This window comes from Sus scrofa, chromosome X (genome assembly GCF_054392235.1).
Source record: "Sus scrofa isolate SSC_HxYL_T2T_F1_AM1 chromosome X, Sscrofa_HxYL_maternal_Yorkshire_Landrace_v2.0, whole genome shotgun sequence".
Lineage (NCBI taxonomy): Eukaryota > Metazoa > Chordata > Mammalia > Artiodactyla > Suidae > Sus > Sus scrofa.
This window is the reverse complement of record NC_139401.1, coordinates 122,659,001-122,680,108: the sequence shown is the minus strand read 5'-3', so window position 1 is coordinate 122,680,108 and position 21,108 is coordinate 122,659,001. Positions and strand designations below refer to the sequence as shown.

The 21,108-nt window shown below is 38.9% G+C and overlaps 1 protein-coding gene across 9 annotated transcripts in view; it reads right to left on the bottom strand.

Annotated features, from left to right (window-relative positions):
• LOC110257774 (uncharacterized) overlaps window positions 1-21,108 on the bottom strand; it is a 431,217-nt gene that overhangs the window by 80,455 nt on the left and 329,654 nt on the right. The window contains exon 5 of one of the 9 annotated variants that reach the window (XR_014834738.1): window positions 8,623-10,684. The exons of the other annotated variants lie outside the window; for them this stretch is intronic. The gene's annotated coding sequence lies outside the window, so the exon portion shown is untranslated. Of the gene's footprint in view, window positions 1-8,622; window positions 10,685-21,108 lie in introns of those variants that run through there. 9 annotated transcript variants of the gene reach the window in all.

Here is a 21,108-nt window from a genome sequence, read left to right as displayed (position 1 = left end):
AATATTCCCCAGCTTCTGCATTCAGTCCTTCCACAGATATTTATTGAGCATCTCCACTGTGGCTAGTAATTGTCTAGATGCTATGTGAGATATAAAGATCTGTAAGACACGGCCTGTGCCTTCAAGGAATTTACAAGCTAGAAGCGGGATCATATTCTTCAAAAGCTTTGACAGTGTAAACAGAAACTATAAGCTTATAAAAGAAAGAAAGCAAGCAAATCTACTCCAGAAGTCCATTTTGTAATATCCCTGCCCTGAGTCTGTAGCTGTCGTCTTTCTCTAAAGCAGAGAGGGTTCCTGTCCCTGCATCTTCACCCTCTTTCTCTGCTTTCCTCTTCCTTCGCCTCCGTTTTTTCTCCTCCTTTTTCTTTGTTGTTCCCATCATCACATTCTCATTCACATTTTTTCAGTGTTTGCAAACAATTCTTGATCCTTAAAGTTAGGTATTGTTTTTATGCTTTTAAATGGTAGGGAGGACAGAAGCATAAACTCTAATTGACCTGGGACTATTAGAAGAAATTTTAAATAAAACAATGAAAACAACATTAGCTTCACACGATCAATGCCTTTTCCATTAAATAATGTTTTGTTACTTTGGGCAAAATGATCCAATAAGACATTAAGATAGCTTTTAAAACCCCATAATAGAGAACTTGCTGTGTGAAAAGAAGGCTTCCTTTATGGTCGCCATCGCCTGCTCTCCTGTGTCCCTGCCTTAATTCCACTTTATGAGGCTTTGTACTTTAAAATCCCCAGAAGTATGAGTCGAGAGGTGTGACTTTTGCATATTAGCAACAGTCACCACAAGATACGACCGCTCTCTTTGGCCTGCCTCTATGCACTGTGCTGTGGCCTTTTTGGTTGCAAAAGAAATCAAGCAATCTAATATCTGCATTCTAGTGTTTTTGTTTAACTATAGAAGGATGCTCCCTTTATGTCAGCAAAACATGGGGGTCTGTGAACAACAGCAGCAAGGGGGTGGTGAGGGGTTTAGTCTGATTACAAGAGTCAAAGCTGGGGGACTTTTTCAGGGAGGAAGGAAGAGAATAGCAGCGCGAAGCACAAGGACATCTACTCCATCTCACTGCAAGCCTTGGAGATCTTTCTATGTTGACTAGTACACAACTACATTATTCTATTAGCTCACTGCTTACTATTCCATCATGTGGGTGGGCCATAATTTAGTTAACCTTTCTGGCAGCTAATGGATATTTAGGTTATTTCTAAATTTTTTTGATATCACATATGATCTCATGTAGTGTTGTTTTTTTTTTCTTTTTGTTTTTGTTTTGTTTTACTATAGTTCTTATATAGAAAGAACTTGCTTTTCTCTACAAGGGGGAAAAACGAATGCTCTTCTGTATTTTATCCCGTGTTTCAAGATCACAGAATGTCAGAACTGACGGGGAATTTAGCCATCTTCCTCTCTCTCCTCAAGCCTCTAGTATCTCCTCTCCCGTCCCCATTCTCACTAATGATCTTGCTATCTATTTCTTTGAGAAAATAGAAATAATCAGAAGAGATCATCACAAGTTCCCAGTACCGTATGTATACACCTGCCTGGAAGTTCTGTACCCCTGGACTTGTCCTTCTCTCCAGGTATGTTGGATGAGGCCATTGTGCTACTGGCTAAGGGCACACACAATGGACTCTACTCTCCTTAGGAAAGACACCGGCCTAACGAGTCTTCCCTCTACTCTCTGCATCATTAAATTTTCTCTCTCTAATGGACCATTCCTGTTACTCATATAATTATGTTGTTACTTCTCCCATCTTAAAAATATAGTTTTTCTTTTTTACTGGAGGTTCCCAGGCTAGGGGACGAATTGGATCTGTAGCCGCTGGCCCACACCACAGCCACAGCAACACCAGATCCGAGCCGTGTCTGCGACCTACACAACAGCTCACGGCAACGCCAGATCCTTAATCCACTGAGCAAGGCCAGGGATCGAACCCACGTCTTCATGGATACTAGTCTGGTTCGTTAACCACTGAGCCACAATGGGAACTCCTAGTATAGTCTTTCTTGACCCTACTTTCTCCGCTAGATTCCGTCCCACTTCTCTGCTCCTTTCTGCAGCAAAATTCCTCAAAAGAGTTGTCTACCCTCAAGGATTCAAATTCTTCTTTCGTTCCCTTTTGAACCTGATTCACTGAGGCTTTTGTCCCCACTATTCTGCCCAAACTGCCTTTACCAATGTCACAAGGGACTTCAGCCAATGGCAGTTTTGATTCCTCATTATTTCTTGACCTACAAGCAGCATTTAGCCCAGTTGATTACTTCCTTGTACCTTGTCACGCTTCCTCCTTGGCTTCCACGAGACCACTGGGATGACGTCTCGTTCTCAATATTGGTAATTTGTGCCTTTTTTTCTTTCTTCCCAATCAATCTATTTAGAGTGTTATCAATTTCATCAATCACATCAGTGAGCCAGCTTTTGGTTCAATTGATTTTCTCTATTGTTTTTCTATTCCCTATTTCACTGATTTCTGGTTTCTTCTATTTGCTTCTTTTTCTAATTTCTTAAGGTGCAAATTGAAGTCATTCATTTCAGACCTTTTTTCCTTTTCTAATATGTTCAGTGCAATACATTTCACTCCAAGTACTGTTTTAAGTGACATCCTATAAATTCTGATATATTGTGCCTTCATTTCTATTCACTGTAAAAAAAATCTTATTTTTTGATTATTTTCTTTGACCCATGGGATATACAGAAGTTTTTTTTTTTTAAGTTTCTAAATATTTGGGAATTTTCCAGTTAACTTTCTGAAATGTATTTTCCATTTTAATGCCATTGAGTCAGAACAGACTGCAAATCAAAACCACAATATCACCCCACACTGGTCAGAATGGTTATTATCAAAAAGAACCCCCCCCAAAAAAAAGAACACAAATAACAAATATTGGCAAGGATCTGGAGAGAAGGGAACCCTCAAACACTGCTGGTGGGTCTGCAAATTGCTGCAGCCACTGGGGAAAACAGTATGGAGGTTTCTCAAAAAACTAAAAATAGAGCTATCATGTGATCCAGTAATTCCACTCCTGAATATATATCAAAAACCCCCCAAAATGCTAATTCGAAAAGATACATGCACCCTTCATAAAAGGATTATTAATAATTGTTAAAGTATGGAATCAACCAGCCTGTCCATCAACAGATGAATGGATAGAGAAGATGTGATTACACAGAAACACACACACACACACACACACACACACACACACACACAATGAAATACTACTCAGCCATAAAAATGGAATGAAATTTTGCCATTTGCAGTAACATGGATGGACTTGAAGAGCATTATGCTAAGTGAAATAAATCAGATAGAGAAAGACAAATACTGTATGAGATCACATATGTGGAAGCTAAAAAATACAACAAATTGGGAGTTCCTGCTGGGTTAAGAATCCAACTGCAGTGGCTTGGGTTGCTACAGAGTTGTGGGTTCGACCCCCAGCCTGGCAGAGTGGGTTAAGGATCTGGTGTTGCTGCAGCTACCACGTAGGTTGCAGCTGCGGCTCAGATTCAACCCCTGACCCAGGAACTTCCATGTGATGTGGGTGTGGCCATTACAAAATTGAAAAATAAAAATCAAACAAACTAGTGAATAAACCAAATATGAAGCAGACCCATAGATATAGAGAAAGTAGGGAAGGGCAACACAGGAGTAGGGGAATTGTATGAAATCACATACACAAAACGTTTGAAAATTGTAAAGCACTATAGTATTTAAATCTTGTATTCAATAAAAAACAAATTTCTTGACACTTGTTTTATGGCCTAGAATATGATGTATCTTGGTACACGTTTCATGTGCACATGAGAAGAATGTGCATTCTGCTGCTGTTGGGTAGAGTATGACGTCAGTTAGGTCAGGTCACTGACAGCGTTCTTCCAAACAGTATATTCTTGCTGACTTTGTGTTTACTTGTTATATCAATTATTGAAAGAAGGTGATTGAAATCTCTAACCATGATTATGGGTTTATCTGTTTCTTCTTGCATTTCTATACTTCTTCAACTTTCTCCTTCACATTCTTTTAAAAAATTATCAACTATTCTTGATGAGTTATTCTTTTTTTTTTTTTTTTTTTTTTTTTTTTTTTTTTTTGGTCTTTTTGTCTTTTTGTTGTTGCTATTTCTTGGGCTGCTCCCGCAGCATATGGAGGTTCCCAGGCTAGGGGTCCAATCGGAGCTGTAGCCACCGGCCTACACCAGAGCCACAGCAACGCGGGATCCGAGCCGCGTCTGCAACCTACACCACAGCTCACGGCAACGCCGGATCGTTAACCCACTGAGCAAGGGCAGGGACCGAACCCGCAACCTTATGGTTCCTAGTCGGATTCGTTAACCACTGCGCCATGACGGGAACTCCCTTGATGAGTTATTCTTATATACAGATTTTAGATTAGCTTATTGAGTTCTATGAAAAACCCATGTACGGAATGCATTTAAGTTATAAATTATTTGAGATCAGTAATTCTTATCTGCATGATATCATGTCTTCTTATCCATGAATAGAGTATGTTGCTTTGTTTATTTGGGTCTTCAACTTGCTTTTCTATAACTTTTATTATTTTTTTTCTGGAAAGGCTATGCAAAGGAAATACATTCATCAAATACATATTGAGCCCCGTTTCCACCCAGAACTTCTCCAGGCCCTAAAGATCCACTAACAAGTAACCAAAAGTAGACATGCTTTCTGTCCTCCTGGAGCATTTTATCTGAGGGGGTGGTGCAGTGAAGAGGCATACAATAAAGTAGTAATAAATAAATAGAATAACTTCAGAGTGATACATGCTCTGAAGAAAATAAAACAGAGTAATGTAATCGAGAATGATGGAGGAAGGCTTCATTACACTGAGCAGTCGGAACAGTCTCTCTGAGGAGGTAACATTTGAATCAAAACTCAAATGACAAGAAGAGGCAAGCCACAAGAAGTTCCAGGGAGGGAGTTCCCGCTGTGGCTCAGCAGGAACGAATATGACCTAGTATTCATGAGGATGCAGGTTCGATCCCTGGCTTTGCTCAGGGGGTCGGGGATCTGGTGTTGCTGTGAGCTCTGGCGTAGGTTGCAGACGTAGCTCGGATCTGGCGTTGCTGGGGCTGTGGTGTAGGCCAGCGACTACAGCTCCAGTTGGACCCCTAGCCTGGGAACCTCCATATGCCATGGGTGCAGCCCTAAAAAACAAAACAAAACAAAGACAAAAAAAAAAAGTCTCCTAGGGGGAAAAAAAGTGCAGGCAGAGAGCATATCAAGCACAAAGGACCTGTTGAGGGAATATAATAATGCCAATACTCTTAAAAATAATAGCTAGTGTTTGTTGACTATTTCATTTGTACTGTGCCAGGCCTGATTTTAAGCACTTAACTTTTGTTACATTACTATTAATCATTAATGAAGCAGATACCAGCTAGTAAGTGCCAGAACAAGACTTTAAACGCAGGCAGCCTGGATTTTAAGCCCTTCCTCTTAACCACTATGCATTACTAATCTCCCCCCTTAAGCACAGATCAGTGTGGCTGAATTGTATGGGGTAAAATCTATGAACTGTGCGGTACAACTTGAGGGGAGGGAGGGAGAATTTTAATAAGACCCTTCTCAAGTGATGCAGATACCTCAGAGACCACATGCAAAAAGAATACAGACTTTAGAGAATTCATTAAGAAAAGTCACTAAACAAACATATCACAACAAGAAACTCTGGGAAGGGAGAGAATCTGATTTCCGGAGTTGCCATATTACATTGTTTAAAATGCTCATTTTCCAACAAAAATTGTGAGGCATGCAAAAAACAAAACAAAACAAAACAAAAAACAAAAACAAAAACAAAAAACCAAGAAATTATGGTCCATACAAAGGAAAAACACTGTAATGAAGAGAAACTCTGAGGAAGTTCAGATACAGTATTTACTAGACGATAACTAAAAAGCAGCCATTATATACATCCTATGAGAAATAGGAGTTCCCACGGGGGTGCAATGGGACTAATGGGTCTCTGCAGTGGCAGGGATGTGGCCTTGCATGGTGGGTTAAGGATCCGGCATTATTGCAGCTTGAGGCGTAGGTCACAACTCTGGCCTGCTTTCGATCCCTAGCCCGAGAATCCACATGCCGAGGGGCGACCAAAAAAGAAAATAAGAAAAAGAAATAAAGGCAACTATGTCTAAAGAACTAAAAAAGGTATAAGAAAGATGTCTTACTAAATATCAATAAAGGGACATAAGTTATACAAAAATGAACCCAATGGAAATTCTAGAGATGAAAAGCAGAGTAACTGTAGTGGAAAATTCACTATAGGAACTCAGCAAATTTGATTAAGCAGAAGAACCAGGGAACAGAAGTCAATTGAGATTACTCAGTCTGAGGAACAGAAAGCAAAGCAGGAAGGAAAAATGAACAGAGCTACAAAGAACTCTTAAAATTCAGCAATAAGAAAATGAACAATCTAATGGAGAAATGGGTAAATGATTTGAATAGACAACACACCAAAGAAGATATACATATGGCAAATAAGCACCTGGAAAGATGCTCAACGTTAGAGAACTGGGTCATTAGGGAATTGCAAATTAAAATGAGATGTAATTATATACTTATTAGAGCAGCCAAAATCCAGAACACTGAAACGCCAAATGCTGCAAAGGATGCAGAGCAACAGGAACATTCACCCATTGCTGGTGGGAATGTAAAATGGGACAACACTTTAGGGAGATAGTTTGGTTGTTCATTTTTTTATAAAACTAAGCATTCTTTTACAACATGATATAGCAATCATCCTTCTTGGTATTTACCCACAGTTTGGGTTACCCAAAACTTATGTCCACACCAAAAACCTGCACGGGGATGTTTATAGCAGCTTTACTCACCGTTGTCAAAACTTGGAAGCAACCAATTGTCCTTCGGCAGATGAATAATTAAACTATGCAATGGAGGGGTTTCCATTGTGGTGCAGTGGAAACGAATCTGACTAGTATCCATGAGGTTTGATCTCTGGCCTTGCTCAGTGGGTTGGGAATCCGACATTGCCGTGAGCTGCAGTATAGGTTGTAGACATGGCTCGGATCCCACGTTGGTGTGGCTGTGGTGTAGGCCGGCAGCTGTAGATCCAATTTGACTCCTAGCCTGGAACCTCCATATGCTGCAGGTGTGGCCCTAAAAAAGCACAAACATTTTTAAAATAAAAATAATTAATAAAGTAAAACTATGCAATGGAATATTGATCCGTGCTGAAAAGAAATGAGATATTAAGCCATGAAAGGGCATGGAACAACTTTAAATGCATATCACTAAGTGAAAGAACCCAATTTGAAAAGGCTACATGCTGTATGATTTCAACTATATGATATCCTGAAAAGGCAAAACTATGGAGAAGGTAAAAAGACCAATGATGGCCAGGGGTTAGGTGGGAGGGGGTGAAGGATAAATTGGCAAAGCACAGGAGGTTTTCTAGGGCAGTGAAAATATTCTGTACAATACTATAATGGTGGATACATATCATTATACCTCTGTCAAAACTTGTATAGTATACAGGAGTGAAGCCTGACATAAACTATGGACTCTGGATGATATGATGTGTCAATGTAAATTTATTAATTGTAACAAAATATACTACTCTGGTGTGGGATGTTGACAGTGGGAGAGCTTGTGTGTGTGGGGGGGGGAGGGGTAGCAGGAGGTATAAGGAATTCTGTATTTTCTGCTTACTTTTGCTGTGAGCCTAAAACTGCTTAGAAAATAAAGTCTATCAAAAACATAAAGTTGCTTCATGTGTTCTGAATCTCTCTGTAATGTGTATATATAGTTATAGGTGTTTTTTTTTTTGAATGACTGGCACTCTACCTTTATAAAATGTCCTTTTTGTCTCTAGTAACAATTTCTGTCTTAAAGTCTATTTTGTCTCATATTAGTAGCCATTCCAGCTCCCTTTTGGTTAATGTTTTCACGGTGTATCTTTTTCTATTCTTTTACTTTCATCCTACTGTGTCTTTTTGTGTGTCTCTTGTAAAAAGTATATAGTTTTATCATGCATTTTGTATTAATTCGGCAAACTTTTGCCTTTTAATTAGAGTGCTTAGTTGATTTACATTTAATGTAATTACTGATAAGGCAGGATATTCATCGACCATTTTGCTCTTTGTTTTCTACGTTTTGCTTTTATTTTGTTCATTTATTCCTCCATTAATACTTAATTTTATGTGAAATAGAGATTTTCCCATCTACTGTTTTAACAACTGTGCCATGTATCTTATGGTATTTTTTGAGTTATTTTCTTAGTGGTTGCCCTGGGAAGTGCAATTAACTTTTTACCATAATAATTTAATTCAGATTAATGCTAACTAAACTTCAATAATGCATAAAAACTTTGATTCTACATATCTTCTTTCTTTCCCTCCTTCTTTGTGATGTTACTGTCATACAAATTATTGTGTGTCCATCAACATATACTTATAATTTATCACATTATACAGCTGTCTTTTTAACTCAGGAGAAAAAAAGTGTTAAGCAACCAAAAATACATCAATAATAATATTGGAGACTTCAATATCCACATTCAATAATGAAAACAACAACCAGACAGAAGATCAAAAAGGAAATAGAAGGCTTGAGCAACACTATACACAAACTAGATATGACATTTATTTACAGAGCACTTCATGCAACAATGGCAGAACACGAAACCTTTTCAGGTGCACATGGAAGTTTTTTAGGATAGACCATAGGTTATGCTATAAAACAATAAAGGATTTTAATTTATTGGATTCAAATCATAAAATGTACTCTGACCACAATGGAATAAAATTAAAAATCAATCACAAATAGGCATACATTAAAGAACACGGTTCTAAATAATTAACAGATCAAAGAAGAAATTGCAAGGAAGATTAGAAAATACTTTCAGATGAATGAAAATAAAACATTGCATACCAAAATTTATGGGATGCAGCAATAATAGTGCTAAAAGGGAAATTTATAGCTGTAATACATATATTGAGAAAAATCTAAAAACCACTAACTTAAACTTCCGCCTTAAGAAACTATAAAAAAGATCAAATTAAACTCAAAGTGAAAGAAGGCAATAATAAAGACGAGAGCAAATGAAATAGAGAACAGAAAAACAATAGAGAAAAACAACAAAACTAAAAATTGGTTCTCTGAAAAGATCAACAACATTGACAAGTCCTTAGCTATACTGGCCAAGAAAAAAGTGAGAATGGCTCAAATTCCTAAAATCAGGAATAGAAGAGGATACATTATTACTGACTTTACAAAATAAAAATGATTATAAGGGAATACTACATATGCCAACACATTAGATAACATACCAGATGATCTAGCAATTTTGCTTCTAGTTATATACAGAGGAGAACTGAAACAGAAATGGAAACCCAAAAGTCCATCTAACTGATGATCAGATAAACAAAATATATATACATATAATGGAATATTATTCAGCCATAAAAAGGAATGAAGTACGGATACACTCTATAACATGGATATACATTAAAAACATTAGGTGAAAGAAGCCAGACACAAAAGGCCACATATGTACGATTTTACTTAAATGAACTCTATAGAAAAGGCAAATTCATAGAGACAGAAAGAGTATTAGTAGTTTCAAGACATAAATGTTTATTGCTAAATGCCCATGTGACCTGGTAGTTGTATGTTACACTGCCAAAGACGACAAACACATGAACAAATAACTCCAGGATTCGGGTGGCTTACATCACAAAGGTTTAGTTCTTTGTCATGTTATGTGTGCTATTGGGGTCAGCTCCAGTTCCGCTCCATCTGTCTTTATTCTCAAATCCAATATGAAAGAACATCCCCTCTCTCAAACACTACTGCTTTCCTGGATAAAGAAGGGAAGAACATGGTGGACTCTGAGCTGACTTTTTTTTAAAAAAAGGCTTTTGCTCGGAACCTTTTGCTCTGTTCAGATGTCATAGGACAATGCCAGTCACCCGGTCAGGCCGAATGTACATGGAGAAAGGAAAGCACTGCAAGTAACATAGCTGAGACTGATGCCAACAGGGAGGAGCATCTAATATTTTAAACACGAACGTAACCCACTACAGCAACCCTGAGCATGTTATTTGACCTCTTTGTGCCTTGGGTCTCTCATCTCCAAAATGGGAATAATAATAGAACCTACTTCACAGGGTTGTTATAAGGATTACAAGACTTATCCTGATAGAGAACTTAAAATAGTGCCCGACATATACTAAACACGATTTAAATGTTTGTTAAATAAAAATAAATGAAAAGGATCACCCATCCGATCGTTTCCTCTTGCCATGGTGAAAATCATATTCAGCCCTTTATCATCACATGACTAAAAGAAAAGTACTTTCTTTACAGGCATTTAAAATAACACGTTCATTTTAAAAGTCTGTGCTTTTAAAATTAAGCCTCGAAAAGTTGTGTCATTGCTTAATCTCCCTGAAAGATATTCCTATCGTGGCCTTGCAGTCAGATTCGTTCCTTTGGGAAAAGGGGAGACGAGTTTCTGTGTGGTAGGAACAGGACAGCAGGTGGTGGTAGCATAAAACAGAAGAAAAGCTTCTCGGCTGGAAAAGGATGGCAGCCAAAAGGTCCAAAAAGCTGCCCAGGGCTGTGACGGAAAGAGCATCGCAGGAACACAGGTGTATAAGCTGCTGTCTGAGTTGCCACTACCCCTGAAATAAAAGGATTTCAATTCACATTGTGCTTTCCCCTCTTTGCCTGCTATGCTCTGAGTGCTCAGTTGTGTATTTTGATTGAAATGCTCTGCTCACTCAGCACGCCTGTTAATCCCCTCCAGGAACACTGAACACACACCTGGGTATTGCTAAAAGCATTCAAAGTTTTTTTTTCTCAGTCACTTTCTTCCTGAGTTAAAAAAGGCAATAATTGATCCACGACTGAAACCAAAATCGGGGGAAAATGTTCCTGCAGACAAATGCAGCCCGTTCAGCACATCTTCCAATTCCTACCAAAATAACAACTCCTTGTGTAAGAGCGAGAAAGGAAAGATCTGAATATTTTTTCTTACTGACCCTGCCTGGCACAAAAGAGAGCTTAATACAATGCCTGTGATATTAAACTTCTTATTAAGTACCTTCTATATCTTTTCTTTGTATAACCAGGGATTTTTAAGGCCTTCCAGTCCTGGCGATTGTACACTGGGTATCAATATAACATAAAGCTTCACTCTGGGAGTGGGCGCTCGCATATTCCCCTCTGTCTCTAATCATTTACAATTTACAGCCTTAAATCAGAATGAGTTGACCCATGTTCCAGCTCAGCCAGAAAGGCTCACTCCATTTCCAAACATTCTATAGAGCAGATTCAGAGACTCTACCAGAGAGTTGATAGTGAGGCTACAGTAACTAACATAAATGACATTCATTGAGCACTTTCACCATATATGCCAAGCATACGCACTATTTCACTTAATCTTCCCAATGAGTTAGGATTCATCGTCTCCACTTCACAAATGAAGAAATGAAGTTCCCAAAGCTAATGTAAATTGTTCGACGTTAGCATGTGCCAATGACGGAGGACATGGATTCTGAAATTAGACACCTCGGACTGAATTCTGACTTTGCTGTTTGACTTACTAGCTGTTTTAACTTGTCTAATTCATTTGCCCTTCAAATGCCTCACTTTTCTTATCTGTGGAAACAAGATGCTTTTGATAGTGCCCAACTCTTAAGCCCTTTATGAGGATTAAAGGAGTTAATTACAAAAATGAATTGTGAACTGTGCATAACACATAATAATCATCCTAAAAATGTTTCCTGGAGTTTCTGCTGTGGTGCAGTGGGTTAAGAATCTGACTGCGGAGTTCCCGTCATGGTGCAGTGGTTAACGGATCCAACTAGGAACCATGAGGTCGCGGGTTCGATCCCTGCCCTTGCTCAGTGGGTTAACGATCCAGCGTTGCTGTGAGCTGTGGTGTAGGTTGCAGACGCGGCTCGGATCCCGCGTTGCTGTGGCTCTGGCGTAGGCCAGGGGTTGCAGCTCCGATTAGACCCCTAGCCTGGGAACCTCCATATGCCGCGGGAGCGGCCCAAAGAAATAGCAAAAAAGACAAAAAAAAAAAAAAAGAATCTGACTGCAGTGGCTTGGGTCCCTGGGGAGGTGCAGGTTTGATCCCAGGCCCAGCACCGTGGTTTAAAGGATCAGGCATTGCCACAGCTGTGGCATAGGCCAGCAGCTGTGGCTTGGATTCAATCTCTGGCCTGGGAGCTTCCAGATGCCATGGGTGCAGCAATAAAAATTTTTAAAAAAGTTTGCTAATTTAACACCTATTCAAACTCTCAGCAAAGGAGGAGTAGAGAGGGAATCCTCCAGCTTGCTAACATCTACAAAACCCTACAGCTAACCTCATATTTAGTTCAGTGAAAGACTGAATTCTTTCTCTCTAAGAATGGGAAAAAGGCAAGGATATCTTTTCTCACCACTCTTATTCAACATAGTACTGTAAATCCTAACCACTGCAATAAAGCAAGCAAAGTAAATAAGTGGATGCAAATCAGAAAGGAACATAAAATTGTCGCTATTTGCAGACACCATAATTGTCTATATAGGAAACTCCTAACACAAAAAACCTAGAACTAATAAGTGACTTTAGTAAGGTTGCAGGATACAAGATTTTTTTTTTTTTTTTTTGTCTTTTTGCCTTTTCTAGGGCCGCTCCCGAGGCATATAGAAGTTCCCAGGCTAGGGGTCGAATCGGATCTGTAGCCACTGGCCTATGCCAGAGCCACAGCAACGCAGGATCCGAGCCGCGTCTGCGACCTACACCACAGCTCACGGCAACGCTGGATCCTTAACCCACTGAGCAAGCCTAGGGATCGAACCCGCAACCTCATGGTTCCTAGTCGGATGCGTTAACCACTGCGCCACGAGGGGAACTCCCCAGGATACAACATTAACATAGAAAAGTCAATGGAATCTTTTTTGGGGGGTGGTGCCTATGGCATGTGGAAGTTCCTGAGCTAGAGCTCAAACCAAGTCAAGCCAATGACAATGCCAGATCCTTAACCCACTAACCCACCAGGGAATTCCTGAATTTCTATATACTAGCAATGAACACATGGACATGGAAATTTTAAATGCAATAAAGTGTATAATCACTAAAAATTTAAAATACTTAAATGTAGATCTAACAAAACGTATACAGGATTTATACAATGAAAGTGACATAATACTGATGAAATAAATCAAAGAAGATCTAAATAAATGGTGAGACATACTATTTTCATCCATTGGAAGATCCAAAAGAGTAAAGATATTACTTCTCTCCCACATTTAGCTATTTAGCTATAGGTTGAATGCAATTATTATCAAACTCCCAGTAAGAGTTTTGTGTAAATAGACAATAAAATTCTAAAATTTATAACAATTATAAAAAATGAAAAGGCAACCTAAAGAATGGAAGAAAATATCTGCAAATCATATATCTGATAAGGAGTTAAAATCCAATATATATATAAATAACTCTACAAAACAACACCAAATAATCTGACTTAAAAATGGGGGGCAGAGAAATTGAATACATATTTTCCCAATGAAAACATATAAATGACCAAGAAGTACATGAAAAGATGTAATCATGAGGGAAATGCAAACCAGAACCAAAATGTGATATCATCTCACACCTGTTAGAACAGATAAAAGACATCAATATTGATGCAGGTATGGAGAAAAGAGAACACTTGTACATTGTTGATGGGAACATAAATTGGTGCAGCTACTGTGGAATGTAGCATGGAGGTGCCCCAAAAAGTTAAAAATAGAACTACCATGTGATCCAGCAATCCCACTTCTGGGTGTACAGCAAAAGGAGAAATATCAGGATCTCAAAGAGATATCTGGACCCCCATGTTTATTAGAGCCTTCACAAAAGCCAAGTTATAGAAACAACCTAAGTGTCTGTCAATGGATTAATGGATAAAAACGATGTGTAGTATGGACAGTTATATTTATACATATATATATATAACAACATGGATGGATGTTGTGGGCATCGTGCTAAGTGAAATAAATCAGAGAAAGAAAGACAAATGCTGTATGATATCACTTATATGTGGAAAGGCCAAACTCACAGAAACAGAGGAGAATGGTGGTTCCCAGGGGCTGGGCTGGTGGGGGAGGGTGGCGGAAAGACGTTGGTTAAAGGGTACAAACTCTTACTCTCAAGACGAATGAATCCTGAAGAAATGTACAGCATAGTGGTTATAATTAATAACACTTGAAAGTGGCTAGGAGAGTCAATCTCAAATGTTCTTACCACAAAAAAGAAATGCTGTACATGTGACATGATGGAGATGTTATCTAATGCTGTGGTGGTAATAATTTTGCGGTACATGAGTGCCTCAAATCAACAAGTTGTATAACACAATGTTTTACGTTTCATCTAATTATAACTCCATAAAGCTAAAAAATGAAAATAAAATGTATATGGAAAGGCAAAGAAACTAGAAGAGCTAAAACAATTTTGGGAAATAAAGAATAGAATCATTCTACTCAATTTTGAAAAATAAAAAGTGGGAAAATCCTTCTACTCAATACTAAAGTTTGCTATATAGCTATAGCAATCAAGACTGAGCAGCATTGGTAGAGAGAAAGACCTACAGATTCATGGACGGAAGAAGTAATCCAGCAATAGACCCACACAAATACACCCAGTTTATTTTTTGACAAAGGTACAAAATTAGCTCAATTAAGTTAGGATAGCCTTTCCAACAAATGGTGCCTAAGCAATTAGATATCCACAGGCAAAAAGAAAAATTATCTTTCCACTATAATTGAAAATGAACTTGAAAGGGATTATAGACTTAAATATAAAACATAAAACTATACAACTTTTAGAAAAAAATAAGAGAAAGTCATCAGGACCTAGGGCTAGGTGAAGAGTTTTTAGACTTGACACCAAAAATATGGTCCACAGAAGGAAAAATTGTTATTTTTGACCTCATAAAAATCAAAAACTATTGTTACATGAAGTACTCTATTAAGAAGATAAAAAGGGGAGTTCCCATCGTGATGCAGCAGAAACGAATCTGACTAGGATCCATGAGGACACAGGTTTGATCCCTGGCCTTGCTTAGTGGGTAGGGGATCTGGTGTAGGTCATAGATGTGGCTCAGATCCTGTGTTGCTATGGCTGTGGTGTAGGCCGGCAGCCTACATGGCTCCGATTTGAACCCTAGCCTGGGAACCTCCATATGCTGCGGGTGCAGCACCCCCCTCCAAAAAAAGGCAAGCTATCGCTTAAATGTTTTGGATGTTAACCACTTATTGGTCATATCATTTGCAAGTACTTTCTCCCATTCAGCACGTTGTTGTCTTTTCATTTTGTTGATTATTTCCTTTGCTATGCAAAAGCTTTTAAGTTTAATTAGGTCCCCCTTTTTATTTTTGCTTTTATTTCTTTTGCATTAGGAGACAGACTCCAAAAAATATCACTATGATTTATATCAAAGAGTGTTCTGTCTACGTTCTCTTTTAGGAGTTTTATGATTTCAGGTCTTACATTTAGGTCTTTAAACCATTTTGAGTTTATTTCTGTATTTGTGTTAGAGAATATTCTAATTTCATTCTTTTTTTTTTATGGCTGCAACTGCAGCATATGGAAGTTCCTGGGCCAGAGATCTAATCTAAGCCGCAGCTGTGACCTATGCTGCAGTTGCAGTAATGCTGGATACTTTAAACCACTGCACCGGGCCAAGGATCAAACCCATACCTCCACAGTGATCCAAACCACTGCAGTCAGATTTTTAACCCACTGTGCCACAGCAGGAACTCCTAATTTCATTCTTTTACATGTAGCTGTCCAGTTTTCCCAGCACCACTTATTAAAGAGATTGTCTTTTCTCCACTGTATATTCTTGCCTTCTTTGTTGTTGATTAATTGACCATGAGTGCATGGGTTTATTTCTGGGCTCTCTATTCTGTTCCATTGATCTATGTGTCTGTTGTGTGTCAGTACTGTGCAGTTTTTTTTTAGTGCTGTATTATTTAATTGTAAAGTTGCATTATTTAATTATAATTATCATAAATTCTTTGATGGAGAGGAAATCAGAATCAGATCTAAGAAGACTTCAGCATTCCAAGAATGATGTCAAATGACCCCCTTCATGGTGGATTATGCACTTATTTACTATGAGATATTTCTTCTCCAGAGATTCCTTGTTTGTGTATCAATTGTAGATTTTTGGTTTGCAGTTATTCTGAAGTTTTGATATAAGAGTCTATATATATGAGATTGTTTTAAGTTGTTGGTCTCTTAATCGCAAGTGCACCTCCAGTGTCCTGCATTTGTACCCACCTCTTCTCATGATTTCTGATTTTGGTGGCATAATTGTGCGTGGATGATTTCGTATCTTTACTGTATGTATACCTTTACTGGTGAGCCTTGTCATTTGTGGAAGTTTTGTTTCCTGTTGCTGTGTTTTCTTTTCTGCCTAGAGAAGTTCCTTTAGTATTTGTTGTAAGGCTGGTTTAGTGTTGCTGAATTCTCTCAGCTTTTGCTTATCTGTGAAGGTTTTGATTTCTCCTTCAAATCTGAATGAGAGCCTTGCTGGGTAGAGTAATCTTGGTTGGAGGTTTTTTCCTTTCATCATGTTAAGTATATGGTGCCACTCCCTTCTGGCCTGCAGAGTTTCTGCTGAAAAATCTGCCATTCCCCTTATTGGGGTTCCCTTGTATGTTACTTGTTTCTTTTCCCTAGCTGCTTTCAAGATTTTCTCTTTGTCTTTAATTTTGGTCAGTTTGATTAGTATGTGTCTCAGTGTATTCCTCCTTGGGTTTATTTTATATGGTACTCGTTGTGCTTCCTGGATTTGAGTGAGTGGTTTCTTCCCCATGTTAGGGAAGTTTTTGGCTATTATCTCTTGGACTATTTTTTCTGTCCCCTTTGCTCTCTCTCTTCTCCATCTGGCACCCGTATAATATGGATGTTGGTGCGTTTTACATTGTCCCAGAGTTCTCTGAGACTCTCTTCATTTGTTTTCAATCTTTTCTCTCTTTTCTGTTCTGCATCCATAATTTCCACTCATCTGTCCTCCACCTCGCTTATTCGTTCTTCTGCCTCCTGTCTTCGGCTGTTAGCTGCTTCTTGTGAATTTTTTATTTCAGTTATTGTCTTTTGCATCTCTTCTTGTTTAAGTTTTATATCTTGCATCTCTTTGGTCAGTGTTTCCTGTGAGTTATCCATCTTTGCCTGCAGTTTATGTCCAATGTCTTGCATCATCTTCAGCATCAACAGTCTAAAGTCTTTTTCCTGGAGGGTGAGGATCTCCTCATCGCTTAGCTGATTTTCTGGGGTTTTTCCTTTCTCCCTCACCTGAGTTATAGTTGTGTGTCTTTTCATGTTTATAGGTTTTTGGTGTGGTGACCTTTTGACAGATAACAGAGTTGTAGCCTCTCTTCCTTCTGGTGGCTGCCCCCTGTGGCTGAAGTCGGTATGGGGGGCTTGCTGTAGGCTTCCTGATGGGAGGGGCTGATGCCTGCTCCCTGTTAGGTGGAGGTGATTCTAATCCTTCTGGTGGGTGGGGCTTAGTCTCTGGATGGGATTAGAGGCAGCTGTGTGCCTGAGGGGTCTTGAGACAGCCTGTTTCCTGAGGGGCGGGGCTGTGATCCCACCTGGGTTGTTGTTTGCCCTGGGGCTTCTCAGCATCTGACTGATGGGTGGGGCCAGATTTTCCCAAAAGGGCCACCTCCAGAGAAAGGCAAGCTGCTGAATATTCCTGAGAGCTTTGCTTTCAATGTCCTTCCCTCACAACAAGCCACCTTCACCCCTGTTTTCCCAGGATGTCCTCCAAGAACTGCAGTCAGGTTTGACCCAGATTCCTATGGAGACTTTGCTTTGCCCTGGGATCCAGTGCATGTGAAAGTCCGTGTGCGCCTTTTAAGAATGGGGTCTCCGTTTCCCCCAGTCCTGTGGAGCTCCTGCACACAAGCCCCACTGGCCTTCAATGCCAGATGTTCCAGGGGCTCTTTCTCCCTGTGCCAGATCCCCACATGTGAGAGTTTGATGTGTGGCTCAGAACTCTCCCTCCTGTAGGTGAGTCTCTGTGAACCAGTTAGTTTTCAGTCTGTGGGGCTTCCCACCCGGGAGGTATGGGGTTGTTTATATCATGAAATCGCCCCTCCTACCTCTTGATGTGGCCTCCTCTTTTTCTTCTGGAGTAGGGTATCTTTTTTAAGGTTTCTGGTCCATTTGGGTGGAGATTGCTCAGCCTTTAGTTGTGAATTTTCTTGTTTTTTAGGAGAGAAGTTGAGCTCCAGTCCTTCTATTCCACCATCTTAATCCCCTAGTACTGTGCAGTTTTGATTACTGTAGCTTTGTAGCATAGTCTGAAGCCAGGGAGCACGATACCTCCAGCATTGCTCTTTTTTCTCAAGATTGCTTTGGCAGTTGGGGGTCTTTTGTAGTTCCATATAAATTTTAGGATTGTTTGTCCCTGTTCTGTGAAAAATGTCACGGGTATTGTGATAGGGATTGCATTAAATCTGTGGATTGCTTGGGGTAGTATGGATATTTTAATGATAGCCATAAAAAGGAATGAAATTCTTCCATGTACAACAATATTGCATGGACCTAGAACTTAGTGAAATAAGTGAGAGAGAAAAAGACAAATACTCTGTTATCATTTATATGTGGAATCTAAAAAATAAAACAAACAAATATAACAAAACAGAGACACACTCACAGATACAGGGAACAGACTAGTGTTTACCAGTGAGGAGAGGGAAGGCGGAGGGGCAAGAGAAGGGTAAGGGATTAAGAGATACAGATTACTACATAAAAATAAATAAGCAACAGAGATATATTGTTCCACACAGGAAAATAAAGCTATTATTTTTTAATAACTTTAAATGGAGAATAATTTATAAAATATTGAATGAGTATGTTATACTCCTAAAACAAACATAATTTAAATAATAGTTGTATTTTATTTATTTATTTATTTATTTATTTATTTATTTATTTTTGGCCACCTCACAGCACATGGAATTCCTTGGCCAGAGATCAGATCTGAGCTGCAGTTGTGACCTACTCTGCACCCGCAGCAACACCAGATCCTTTCACCCCCCCGTGCCAGGCCAGGATCAAACCTGCATCCTGGTGCTGCAGAGGCTCCACTGGTCCCACTGCACCACAGCAGGAACTCTACTAATATAACACTGTAAATCAACTATACTTCAACTTTTTAAAAAAGTCAAGCTTGAATAGGAGAAAATATTTGCAAGCCTCATATTGGAAAAGGATTAGTATCTAGAATATACAAAGAACTCAACACTTTACAGTAAGAAACAACTCAATTTAGAAATGGGTTAAAGATCTGAAAAAACACGTCACTAAAGAGGGTGTGAAGATGGAAAATAAGCATATGGAAAGTTATTCAACATGACAAGCCATTAGGGAATTTAAAACCACAATGAGATATCACTACACAACAATCAGAAGGGCTAGAATGACAATGGTAGCAATGCCAAATGCTGATGAGGATGTGGAGAAATTGGATCACTCCTACGTAATTGTTGGGAATGTAAAATGGTACAGCCTCTCTAGATAACAGCTTGGCAATTTCCATCAAAACTAAAAATGAGCTCACCTTGTTAGCCATGTATTATATTACCAGGCATTTATTCCTAATGAGAATTTATGGCCTCTAGCCATACTACCCTGAATGTGCCCAAATGCATCTAATGAAAACTTATGTTCGCAAAAAAAAAACCTCTACACAAAATTTCATAGCTGCTTTGTTCATAATAACCCCAAGTTGGAGGTAGCCAAGGTATCCTTCAATGGGATTCATAGCATGAAATATTACTTGGCAATAAAAAGGAACGAACTATTTATACAAGCAAGAACTCAGATGTATTTCCAGGGAATTACATTGAGTGAAAAAAAGCCAGTCTCAAAAGGGAGCATACTGTATGATTCAGTTCATATAACATTGTTGAAATAACAAAATTATAGAGATGGGGAACAGATTATAGTGCTTTCCAGAGGCTAGGGATTGTGGGAGGAGTGCTGTGTGTGTGGTTATAAAGGCATGATGGAGATCCTTGTGGTAAGAAAATAGTTGTATACTTTAACTGCAGTAGCAGTTATATGAACCTACACATGTAATAAAACGACATACACATGCATTTTACAATGTCAAACTTCTGCTTTTGATATTGTCCTATAATTATGTAAGATAAAACCCTTGGGGGAAATTCGATGAAGGGTATATAGATCCTCCATATATATTTTTTACCCTCCCTGTATATTTTTTTTGCAAGTCCAGTTATTTCCAAGTAAAAAGTTTTTTTTTTTTTTTTAAGTTTGTTAAACAAAATGTTGGGAACAAAGCTGGAATTCGAATGTCAATTTTTTTCTGACTCTAAAGTTAAGCTTTATGATGATAGTGAACAATTATTAAGTATTTAGGCCAAGTTCTATTAAGTAACTTGCCAGACACCACATAGATAGTGAGGACTAGAACCCAACTCCAATTCTGAACATGTACTTTTAACCACCATGTTGACTTTCTGAATCATATGGGAGAGAGAGGATCATGACATGAATGGAGGTAAAGAATTGGAATATGAGAGAAACTAAAAGAGAGAAAAGAAGGACAAAGTGAAAAACTTAATTCATTGTAGTCAGGGAAATAAAAATTAGATCCGGGAGTTCCCGTCATGGTGCAGCAGAAACAAATCCAACTAGGAACCATAAGGTGGCAGGTTTGATCCCTGGCCTGGCTCAGGGGATTAAGGATCCAGTGTTGCCATGAGCTGTGGTGTAGGTTGCAGACGCAGCTCAGATCCTGTGTTGCTGTGGCTCTGGCATAGGCTGGCAGCTGTAGCTCCAATTTATCCCTAGCCTGGAAACCTCCATATGCTACAGGTGTGGCCCTGAAAAGACAAAAAAAAAAAAAAAAAAAAAAAAAACAGATCCATAATAAGATGCCATAATGCACCAGACTGACAAAACTAACAAGTCTGACCATACTAACTATAGTCAGGTTGGGCATACTAGGAACTGTTATACACTGGGATGAAAGTATAAATTGGTACAGTCATTTTGGGAAATAGGCATTGACTAGTGAAGCTG